General features: G+C 38.6%; 1 long non-coding RNA gene and 1 pseudogene across 2 annotated transcripts in view; both read right to left on the minus strand.

The window, feature by feature from the left end:
* Positions 1-308: 308 nt before the first annotated feature.
* LOC147824118 (uncharacterized) overlaps positions 309-12,516 on the minus strand; it is a 58,459-nt gene continuing 46,251 nt past the window's right edge. For both annotated transcript variants that reach the window (XR_015442682.1, XR_015442683.1), the window contains exons 3-4: positions 5,941-5,992; positions 309-2,097 (exon numbers count right to left, since the gene is read on the minus strand). This is a non-coding gene — a long non-coding RNA (uncharacterized LOC147824118). The remainder of the gene's footprint in view (positions 2,098-5,940; positions 5,993-12,516) is intronic.
* Positions 2,118-5,224, minus strand: LOC101707429 (plastin-3 pseudogene; annotated as a pseudogene).

Raw genomic sequence — 12,516 nt, forward strand, 5'->3', positions numbered from 1 at the left:
TAGTTGATCTATCGATTTCTGACAGTGGGGTGTTAAGGTCCCCCACTACAATTGTATTAGTGCATGTATGACTTTTCATGTCCGTTAGTATTTGTTTTATATAGTTGGGTGCACTAGTGTTTGGTGCATAGATATTTATGATTGTCATCTCTTCCTCTTGGATTCTTCCCTTTACAAGGATGTAGTGTCCTTCTTCATCTCTCTTAATCAGTGTTGGTTTGAAATCTACTTGATCTGCCAAGAGGATAGCTACTCCTGCTTTTTGGGGGGTTCCTGTCACATGGAGTATTGTTTTCCACCATTCAACTTTCAGTCTATGAGTTTCCTTTTGAATTAAGTGTGTTTCTTGTATGCAGCATATTGTTGGATTTTGCTTCTTGACCCATTCTGCCAGTCTATTTCTTTTGATTGGTGAATTGATACCATAAACATTGATGGTTATAACTGAAATGTATTGACTTGTCATTGCCATGACTTTTTCTTTTTGTTGGGTTCTCCCCCTTTATATTTAATTTCTTGTCATGCCAGATGAGTTCATTCTTCTTTGCTTCCTGGGGTTGTGATCCTCAATGTCTGTCCCTAGGCTATTGTGTAAAATTCTTTGGAGTGCTGGTTTGGTATTCACAAAGTTCCTAAGGTGTTCTTTGTCATGAAAGTATCTTATTTCTCCATCCATTTTGAAAGATAGTCTTGCAGGGTACATCAATCTGGGTTGGAGGTTGTTTTCTTTTAGGGCTTGGAATATGTCACTCCAAGCTCTTCTTGCCTTGATGGTTTGTGTTGAGAAGTCTGCTGTGATTCTGATGGGCTTTCCTTTGTATGTGATTTGTTTCTTTTCTCTGACTGCTTGGAGAACTTTGTTCATCTGTTGTGTTTCTGGAATCTTAACAATTATATGCCTATGTGTAGATTTTTTTTGATCAAGGCTATTTGGAGTCCTATATGCCTCACTTATCTGTATGTCAAGCTCTTTTCCCCTGCTTGGGAAGTTTTCTGCCATTATTTCTGTGAAGAAGTTTTTTATGTAATCTGCACTCTCTCCTGTTTCTTCATTGAGCCCAATCAATCTTATGTTATTCTTTTTTGCATCATCTAGCAGCTGCTGGATTGATTTCTCATGTTCCCTTATAATTTTGAAGCAATTTTTCTTTTCCTGGTCACTAATTGCAATCTTATCTTCTATATCTGAAATTCTGTCCTCACATTGGCTTATTCTGCTGTGTAGACTTTCAGTGGAGCTTTTCATGTCCTGGAAATCTATTTGCATCTGTTTTATGGATTCCATTTGTTTCTTATGTTGTGATTCCATCATGTTCCTCAGCTCCTCTCTAGATTTATTAATTATGTCTTGTGCTAGGGGCACAATTTCTCCTGTTATCTGAGAAATTATTTCTGATTTCATTTTTTCCAGATCCCCTTTTGTTTCAGTTCAGTGGGTCCAGGTGGTTGAGTATCAGAGTGTTCCATCTCATTTCCCTTTGGGGTTGCTGTAGGTGATCTGGTTTTGAGACTTATTTCCGTGTTTTCTCATTTTGACTGGGGCAGGGAGCTGTTAGCGCCTGCACAGATTACCTCCTCTGAGCTGGGTGAGGTGGGACAGGGGCCAGGAGCAGCGGTAGGGATGGTGATCCAAAAGCCCTTTCCTGTGGGCTGGGAGCAGCTGGAGGGATGGTGCCTGGGAAACCCCTTCCTCTGGACCAGGATCAGTGGGATGGTGGCTCAGAAGCCCCTCCCTCTGGGCCCAGAGCGGTGGGAGGGATGGTGGCCTGGAAGCCCCTTCCTCTGGGCCAGAGCAGCAGGACAGAAGGTGGGCCAAAAACCCTTTCCTCTGGGCTGGGAGCAGCGGGAGGGATGGTGACTGGGAAGCCCCTTCCTCTGGACCAGGAGCAGTGGGACGATGGCTCAGAAGCCCCTACCTCTGGGCCTGGAACAGTGGGACTCAGTACCTTGGTCTGGTGGTCTGGTGTCCTCTGCATCTTTGTAGTGTGGAATCAGTTGGCTGCCTGTCTGTAGCGGGATGATTCGGTGTCTTCCACGTGACTCAGGACCTCGGTAGGGCATGCACAGACCTGCCTGTCTGCAGCCAAGGGCAGCATTCTAGGAGGAGAGAGCAAAATAATTTGGCTACAAGCACATTTCAGGTGTGCCTGACAAATCGAACTCTGACTATGGGAAAGAAGAGCTGTTTCATTAAAACTCTTTCCTCCAAGGGCTCTCAGGAGAAGCTAGTCTTGTTAATCAAAACTCAAGTCCTTTACATGATCAAGAATTCCTCAAGCCACAAGCACATCACCTGGAAATAGCAGACTTGCTAATCATGCACCTGGGAACAAGGTTGGTTTTATTTAGGTTGGTTACTTTACACTCACTTCATCCCCCTGCCCATCAAACATGCGAACACAGTCATGACCATCTTGGGCTTTACTTCCATGAAGTCTTCACTCTGCCTCTAATTCTTCCTGCCATTGACACAGTATACTTAGCATTGTTGTGCTTGTCATCTTCTGTTAGATTGCCACTCTTAACAAGGTCATAGTTTATGCAGTCTGGTTGGATGGTGTCGATTAAATCCACAACTGCCAAACTGGAGTTGTTTGTCTTGTCCTTAAAATTCTGAATAGAAGTTGATTTTCCAGCTTCACACAATGTTCTGTTCACCCAGTTTATAATGATATCATTAGCTTTCTGACCCTCTCCCAGATCCTCCAGGACATTGAGAGTATACCTTCTCATCAGCTGCCAGACTAAAGCTAAGGGCAAGGTTCGGTTCCCATCATTCAGGTCTTGTCCTCCAATGCCAACCAGGGAGAATTTAGCAGGATGCTTCCCTAATTCAGCAGCATAGTTGCAGTTTTCTAGCTTTTTCATGTTAGCTCCAAGTTTTGGGTACAGAGGTTTATTAACCTTACTCCAGTCCACAGGAACTTTAATCCTTTCATATAACTGTAAGACTTCCAGGGCATCTTGCAGGTCAGCGTAGAGATTGGTTCACGTGGGGTATTAACACCAAGAGAGTTTCGGGAAGTTCTTTCTTCACGAGTTTCTCCTTCTAAAAGAGTCCAGTCAATATCCTGGTTCTCTGGCTTAATTAGCGCTGGGTATTTATTAAACAGGTTAGCCACAAAGCCTAAATTCAGTTTGGGGTTTCCACTGACAACATCAGCAGGGGTAACAAACTGTCTGCAACCTAATTTATCTGCCTGTTGAAGCATACTTTCAGCTGTCTTCAAATCATTTGTTTCATTGAAACCTAACATGTTAATATCTATCTGGTGTTCACCTTCCTTTTGTCCTTTTGGTGCAATTTGATTCAGAAATGGAAATAGGCTTTGGAATCCTTAATGTCAGCACTAAAGTTGTTGATTTTTTTGCCAGCCTGAGTTTTCCAAATGGAAGTTTGCCCATCTAAGCAGAAACTCCTCTGGGACAATTTCATAAGCTCTTCCAAAGTCTCACCAACTCGAAGTAAAGCAGCCAGTGTTTCATTCCTACTTAATTCAATGTCAGTGAACAAACCGATCTTAATGATCTGCCAAAGCAGTCCCAAAACCAGATGAGGTTTCCCAGCCCTCAAATCCTCTGCGGCAATATTCACAACATGACACCCAATGGCAGAAGCAGAGTTCAGTGCCAAATTCAAGTTTCCCTGAATGATGAAAGGTGTAAGTTTCTTTTTGTTCATTGCTCTTTCATCACTGGTATTAGGAATGGAAAGATTAATCACTTTACAAAGCACAATTCCATCACCAACAGCTTTGAACAGGTCATTGGTATTTGGCTTCATCAGTATAATGTGTCTGCATTCAGGCTCATTTTCCAAAGCTTTGTTTATCCAGTTAACAAAAGCATATTTTTCTTCCTCTAAGTATGAATCCTGTGTTCCTTCACTGGAAAACTCCCACTGGAAGTTCCCACTTCACTGGAAGTTCCTCCCAGAGCACAAATCCCTTCTTTCCTGTTGATTGCTTTGCAGAAAGTTTTAGCGATATCACTGCTTTTTACCTCTTGGAAAATATAAACAAATTCATCAAAATTTATCTTCCCATCTTTATTTCTGTAACCATCCAGCGAGTTTTTGAATAATTTCTCTCACTTTACATCGAGGCAATGGCATATTAGCTTCCTTGAAAAGTTCATGAAGTTCATAGTCACAAATGAATCCATTGCTATTGAGATCAACTTTTGCAAAGGCCTCTTTGAGTTCATCGAGCTCATCTTTGGAAATCTGAGTGGCAGCCATCTCATCCATTTAAAGATATAAAGTTGCAGAGTCCGGCTTCTGGTCAGACAACCTCCAATCAATGCACTCAGACAACTTCTGCCCCTAACTGCAGTTAGGGATACCTCTTCAGAGGGGGGAATATTATAGGTGACTAAGTTAGATAGAAATAAATATACCGTCAGAGAGGGACTAAGCTCTCAAGGAAGTCAGCAGAAAAAAAAAGACATTAGAATTGTGGCTGGAGGCGCATCTGAAAAAGGCAAGGCCTCAAGATAAAGTCACAATGGACAGATGCATACCACCCTAAGGAATAAACAGAAACTTGAGATTATACTGTACTTGGTACCATCCAGTCCATTAAGTCCAGATATGCATCAGACACGGAGGTGGGTGACCAGAACATCTGGACCATTGCTTTCCCAAAATGTTCTCATATTGGAAGTCATAGATTAGCCAAGGTTAATGATGTTAGCCATAAGCCCTTGCTATGTGCCTCACTTCCTTATTGGATCAATATTAGCTAAGTGGAGATACTTTTTATCTTATAGGTTGATGGTAGTTTGACCCATGTTGTACCCATATTGTGACTTTGCTATATAAATTACCCCTGAAAAAGGACCACAGTGACAATCCACTCAGAATCCCTCCTGTGTCTCAGGAGTTATCTCTCAATAAACCCTGCTTAATCTTTAGGAAAAAAAAGTACACTTGCCAAAAGACTAAAAGGAGAGAAATGTTCAAAGACCTAGTGGGATAAATTAATATACATTGTACTTATGACCTATTAAAATTGAAGTCCTTTATTCCCTTATCATATTTATGTCAAATCTTATAGAGTATATTTAATAATTGATGACTTTCAAGACAAATAAGGGTGCTCAGTGTCCAGGCCTTAAAATGTTTTATCTTATACTCAATAAAGAACTCCCCTTCTGTTCCCTTCCCAGAGAATATCTCTGTAGTTCACATAACCTAAGCTTTCTCACCCTAAATCATATTTGTTCTCCATGCATTTTGAGTGAGAAACTCAATTAAAATTTACAGCAAAATAAAGTAGGATGTGAAAATGTACAGATCCTCTGGCCTCCATTCTTGTTCCATGCTACAACACATAATATATATGGGTGAGCTATAAAACTAGTGAATGAAATTCTCAGTCCTAGAAATGTCTTTTACAAGTGGTTTTTTATAGACTAAAGAGGAAGCAGTTCCACTAACTAGTATGAGTTTCCTCATACTCAAAAAATTTGGGAACCACCAAGCTAGATGATAGGCAATTTTTAAAAAACAGATTCCCAAGTGTTTACCTAGAGGCCAAAATTTCAAACTCATGCCAAGCTGTAATATTGAAAAGTTAATTTGGATACATTGACACTTTCTATTTGTTTGACAAGTTTTATTCCACTCATCCACAAACTACATTATTTAAATATTTCAGTCTTTGAGACTAGAGATTCTTCTTAACATTTTAATAACTTTTCCTTTGCTCATGAGTTACACAATGAGAACAAACACCAACAGACTCATTTCAAGATACTACAGTAAGACAATGTACCAAACTACAATGACCTAGATTACAAATGGCCTTGGATTACAAATTATTAGTCTTTTATAACAAGAATTATTGCATTAACTATTTTTTGCACAAATCAGTATTTTACACTAATTTTCTATATCAACTCCTAAGCATATGGTTCCAGCTCCAGTATAATACATACCTTAAGAAGTCAGCAGTCTGGGAGGCAATAACTAGAATAATGCATGGAGTTTCTAGATAAAAATGGAGAAAATAAGAGGAATAATACTAAGGAAAAGATAAGACAAAATAAAAATTATAAACATGATAAGATTTTTATATACTATAGTTTTACATATATACACATATAAATAATAGAAAACTTCAACTTCAATTGGGTACTCAGTTGTGTTAAAGTGGCCAAATATGACCCTTTTAGGCCATGGAACCATTGCCTACAGAGCCAAGGAGCAGAGCCCAACACAGTGCCCAGGAGGTGACCCTTTCGGACTGCCATACCACCTCCACCAGTGCCAAGGAGCAGAGCCCTCCCCACTACCCAGTAGGTGAGCCACATGTGCCCCAGGAGCACTCAACCCCTTCAAATGAGAGACACATAAACAAGCCTCAAAACCAGACTTCCAGATCACCTAAAGAAACCTAAAGGGAAATGAGATAGAACAATCTGATAACCACCTGGACTCCCAGAACTGGCAAAAAAAGAGGATCTGGAAAAAATTAAATTAGAAATAATTTCTGAGATAACAGCAGACATTGTGCCCATAGTGCAAGACATGAACAATAAATCTAGAGCAGACACAGATAACAAAAATAAAAAAGTTGAGGAACATGATGGAATCCCAACATAGGAAAAGAATGGAATCCATGAAACAGATACAAACAGTTTTCCAGGAGATTACAAACTCCATTGAAAGTTTACACAGCAGAATGAGCCAATGTAAGGACAGAATTTCAGATATAGAAGATAAGATTGCAATTAGTGACCAGGAAAAGAAAAATTGCTTTAAAATAGTAAGAGGTCACAAGAAATCAATCCAGCAGCTGCTAGATGATGCAAAGAACACTAACATAAGACTGATCAGAATCAATGAAGAAACAGGAGAGAGTGCAGATGACATAAAAAATAACTGTTCACAAAAGGGGTGGCAGAAAACTTCCCAAGCAGGGCAAAAGAACTTGACATCCAGATAAGTGAGGCATATAGGATTCCAACTAACCTTGATCAAAAAAAATCTACACATAGGCATGTAATAGTTAAGATTCCAGAAAACCGACAGAAGAACAAAATTCTACAAGCAGTTGAGAAAAGAAACAAATCACATACAAAGGAAAGCCAATCAGAATCACACCAGACTTCTCAACAAAAACCACAAGGCAAGAAGAGCTTGGAGTGAGGTATTTCAAGCCCTAAAGGAAAACAGCCTCCAACCCAGATTGATGTACTCTACAAAATTATCTTTCAAAATTGATGGAGAAAAAAGATACATCAATGACAACGAGAACCTTAGGAACTTCATGAATACCAAACTAGCACTCCAAAAAGTTTTAAACAATATCCTAGGAAAAGACAATGAGGATCACAACCTGAGGAAGCCCAGAAGAATGAATCCACAAGGCATGACAAGAAATTAAATGCAAAGGGGGAGATTCCAACAAAAAGAAAAAGTCATGACAATGATAAGTCAATACCTATCAGTTATAACCATCAATGTTAAGGGTCTCAATTGACCAATAAAAAAATAGATTGGCAGAATGGGTCAAGAAGCAAGATCCAACAACATACTGCATACATGAAACATGCTTAATTCAAAAAGAAACTCATAGACTGAAACTTGAAGGATGGAAAACAATACTCCACATGACAGGAACCCCCCAAAAAAGCAGGAGGAGCTATCCTCTTTGCAGATCAAATGGATTTCAAACCACCACTGATTAAGAAAAACAAAGAAGGACACAACATCCTTGTAAAGGGATCAATCCAAGAGGAAGAGATGACAATCATAAATATCTATGCACCGAACACTAGTGCACCAAACTATATAAAACAAATACTAACTGATATAAATTATCAACTAAGCATTAATACAACAGTAGTGGGGGACCTCAATACCACACTGTCACAAATAAATATATCAACTAGACAAAAAATAAGCAAAAAAACACTACAGCTCAATCAAACTCTTGCACAATTGAACTTAACAGATGTTTAGACAGTGTTCCACCCCACAAAATCAGAATGCACATTCTTTTCAGCAGCACACAGGTCAATCTCCAAAACAGACCACATACTCGCTCATAGAACATGTTTAAGTAAGTGCAAAGGAATTGAAGTTCTCCCTTATATATTATCAGACCATAGTGTGATGAAACCTGAGATCAATAGCAAAAGAAAGTGCAAAAATTTCATATACACATGGAAATTTAACAACACACTTCTGAATAACCAGTGGGTCACAAAGGAAATTAAAGAAGAAATCAGATAGTTCATACAATTAAATGACAATGACAATACAACATATCAGAATCTATGGGACACAATGAAAGCAGTCTTATGAGGGAAATTCATAGCAGTGAATATACATATTGGGAAAACAAAACAAGCCCAAATAAACAACCTGCTGATGAACTCAAGCTTCTAGAGAAATAAAAGCAGAACAAACCCAAAGCTCATACAAGGAAGAAAATTATAAAAATCAGAACAGAAATCAGTACAATGGAGACTAAGAGAACAATACCAAAAAATCAACAAAGCCAAGAGTTGGTTCTTTGTAAGAATAAACAAAATTAACAAACCCTAAGCTAACCTTATGAGAAAAAGGAAAGAAAAGGCCCAAATTCATGCAATTTGGAATGAAAAGGATGAAATTACAATGGACGCAGCAGAAATCCAGAGGATCATCAATACATACTTCAAGAACCTATATGCCAATAAGGTGGAAAACACAGAAGAAATGGACAGATTCCTAGATATTTATGAATTATGAAAGTTCAACAATGAAGAACTAAAAGTTCTAAACAACACAATAGCAATCAATGAAATTGAAAATGCAATTAAAAATGTGCCAACTAAGAAAAGCCCAGGTCCTGATGGCTTCACTGCCAATTTCTATAAGACATTTAGAGAGGAACTACTGTCACTACTCTTTAAACTCTTCAGTAAAAGTGAAAGGGAAGCAATACTCCCAAATTCATTCCTGGAAGCAAGTATCACCTTGATCCCCAAAGCAGAGAAAGACCCAACCAAAAAAGAGAACTATAGGCCTATCTCACTAATGAACATAGATGAAAAAATCCTTAATAAGATACTGGCAAATAGAATGCAGAAGATCATCAAGAAGATCATACACCCTGACCAAGTGGTATTCATCCCAGGGATGCAGGGATGGTTCAACATATGCAAATCAATAAGTATAATACACTATATCAATAGAGCCAAGGACAAAAATCATATGATCATCTCAATAGATGCATAAAAAGCATTCAATAAAATCCAAAACGCATTTATTATAAAAATCCTATAAAAAATTGGAATAGAAGATCTCTACCTCAATCTGATCAAAGCCATCTATGAAAAACCAACAGCCAGTATCATACTAAATAGTAAAAAACTGAAATCCTTCACACTAAAATGAGAAACAAGAAAAGGATGTCCACTATCACCACTCCTGTTCAACATAGATTTGGAAATATTAGCCACAGCAATTAGACAAGAGAAAGAAATAAAAGCAATAAAGACATGAAATGAAAATGTCATATCATGATACTCTATATAGAAGACCCCAAGAACTCCACCAAGTCTTCTAGACTTAATAACAAAATCAGTAAAGTAGCTGGATAAAAGGCCAACACAAAAAATGCAATAGCTTTCCTCTACATGAACAACAGACTCACTGAGAGAAATGGGGTAAACAATTCCTTTCACCATAGCATCCAAAAAACTGAAATACCTAGAAATCAACCTAAGAAAAGAAATGAAAGACCTCTTCTCTGAAACTGTCGCACTATGAAAAGAGAGATTGAAGGTGATATCAGAAAATAGAAAGACAACCCTTGCTCCTAGGTAGGAAGAATCAACATAGTGAAAATGGCCATACTTCCAAAACTGCTATATAGATTCAATGCAATCCCAATTGAAATCCCAGCAGCATACTTCCAGACCTTGAGAAAACAATCCAAAAACTAATTTGGAACAATAAGAGACCAGAACAACAAAAGCAATTCTGGGCAATAAAGACAAGGTAGGGGGTATCACAACCCCCAACTTGAAACTATACTACCAACCTACTGTGATAAAAACAGCATGGTACTGCAAAAAAACGGACCTGAGGACCAGTGGAACAGATTAGAAGATGTAGAAACGACTCCAGACATACTCAGCCACCTAATCTTCGACCAAGGAATCAAACACCCTCGCTGGAAGAAAGATAGGCTCTTTAATAAATGGTGCTAGAAAAATTGGGTTTCAACTTGCCAAAGATTAAAACTGGACCTATATCTCTCACTATACACTAAACTAAAATCTAAATGGATTAAAGATTTAAATATTAAAACAGAAACACTGAACCAGCTGGAACAGAGCTTAGGTAGAAATTTTGAAGACATTGGTGTAGGAAAAGATTTTATGAACAAAACCTCAGTTTTTATAGACTAACACAAACAATCAATAAGTGGGATCTCTTCCTATTAAAAAAAACTTCTGCACAGCAAGAGAAACCATCAACAGTGTGAAGAGAAAACCGACAACGTGGGAAAAAATTTTCACCAGCTGTTCCTCAGACAAAGGTCTACTATCTCGAATCTATAAAGAACTTAAAAAAATCAAACCTCCCAAATGTAAAGACCCAATCCAAAAATGGGCATCTGAAAGGAACAGACATTTCTCACACAAAGAAGTAGAAATAGCAAATAAACATATGAAAAAATGTTCAACATCACTGGTCATTCGAGAGATACAAATGAAAACAACACTGAGATTCCACCTCAACCCAGAAAGAATGGCTGCTATCATGAAATCAACCAATAACAAATGCTTGATGGGGGAGAAAGAGGAATACTGTTTCACTGCTGGTGAGAGTATAGACTGGTGCAACCACTGTGGAAATCAGTATGGAGATACCTCAAAGAACTAGGACTGGAAGTCCCAATTGACCTAGGTATTCCCCTGCTGGATATTTTCCCCAAAGAATTAAAAGAATCATACTACAGTGATATATGTACATTCATTTTCATAGCAGTGCAGTTTGTAATAGCCCAAATGTGGAAGCAGCCTAATTTCCCATCAACTGGAGGCTAGATAAAGAAAATGTGTTTTTTTTTCTAAAATGGAGTACTACTCAGCCATGAAAATGAGAAAATAGAGACATTTATTGCTAATGTGGATACACACTGAGGCAATATTCTTAAGTGAAATAAATAGGACACACATGTGTAAATACCAAATAGTTTCTCTTGTGTGAGAAACTGAAAGTGTAAATAAGGACTAAAAGGTATAATAGATAATGTGAAATAGGAAAAAAAATGGACAAAGGGGAAGTGGGAGGGGTAGGGGAAGGGAATGGAATTAATATGAGAAAATGAAAAACTGGAAACAAAGTCTTTGTAAATAGGGAGGGATGGAGGCGTTGAAGAGAGGACAGGGGAAGGGGGAAAAATAAGAACCAAGATAGATTATGTAAAGGTGCACATTTTCAATGATGAATGTGACTGTATTGTATACCTAAAATTTACCAATAAAATTGATTAAAAATATAAATAAAGTGGTCAAATATTTACACATTCAATTTTGAATTTTAAAAACCATGTATAAAGTATTAGAAATATAGAGAGAGCAGTGTGTCTAAAAGTTAGGTGTGTAGAGGCCCTCCCAGACCCCAACAGCTTGGTCACACAGGCCCCAGCCAAAGACCTACCTGGAAAAGAGCTGCATAGGCACACACATAGGCCACAAACAGAGACCTGCCCAGATATCATTGGTAATTGTGCACAGACCCCAGCAGGAAGGCCACAGGGACAACAGTGGTGCAGGTGCCCAAGTCCTTGCCAGGGTCCCACCCAGACACCAGTGGCTTGGGTGCAAGGCCCAGGACAAAGGCCTTCCTGAAAAACAGCTGCTCAGGCAAACAAGCAAAATCCAAAGCCTTTCAAGATATGACAGCCCCAGCCAGAACCCCTCCAGAAAAACAGTGCAGTGCAGGGATCCAGAAAACCATCATTTTCAACCCAGGAATTGGCACAGCGCTAGGCAGCAGAGAAAAGGCCTCTTTGAGGCTTGCTGAAAATTGAAGCCCACTGGGTGAGCATAGAGTCACCTCAACAAAAGCACAGTAGATTGCATGTCTTGAAATGAGAAGGAAGGTACATTTAAAAACACTCAAAATCAGACTTCCAGGTCACCTAAGAAAACACCAAGGGCAAAGAGATGGAAAAATCTGATACTCAACTGCTTGGACTCCCTAAACTGACAATGAAAGAGGATCTGGAAAAAATAAAAAAAGAAATTATTTCTCAATAAGAAGAGAAATTGTATCCATAGTGAAAGACATGATTAATAAATCTAGAGCAGACACAGATAAAAAAAAATTAAGGAGGTGAGGAACAAGATGGGATCCCAGCATAGGAAACAAATAGAATCCATAAAGCAGATACAAACAGATATCCAGGAGAATGAAAATTCCATTGAAAGTTCAAGCAGCAGTATAAGCCAATGTGAGGACAGATTGATTATGAGATATAGAACACATGATTGCAATTAGTGACC

Source organism: Heterocephalus glaber, unplaced genomic scaffold (assembly GCF_053883595.1).
Source record: "Heterocephalus glaber isolate CG9 unplaced genomic scaffold, H.glaber_assembly_v1.0 deba00001553, whole genome shotgun sequence".
NCBI lineage: Eukaryota > Metazoa > Chordata > Mammalia > Rodentia > Bathyergidae > Heterocephalus > Heterocephalus glaber.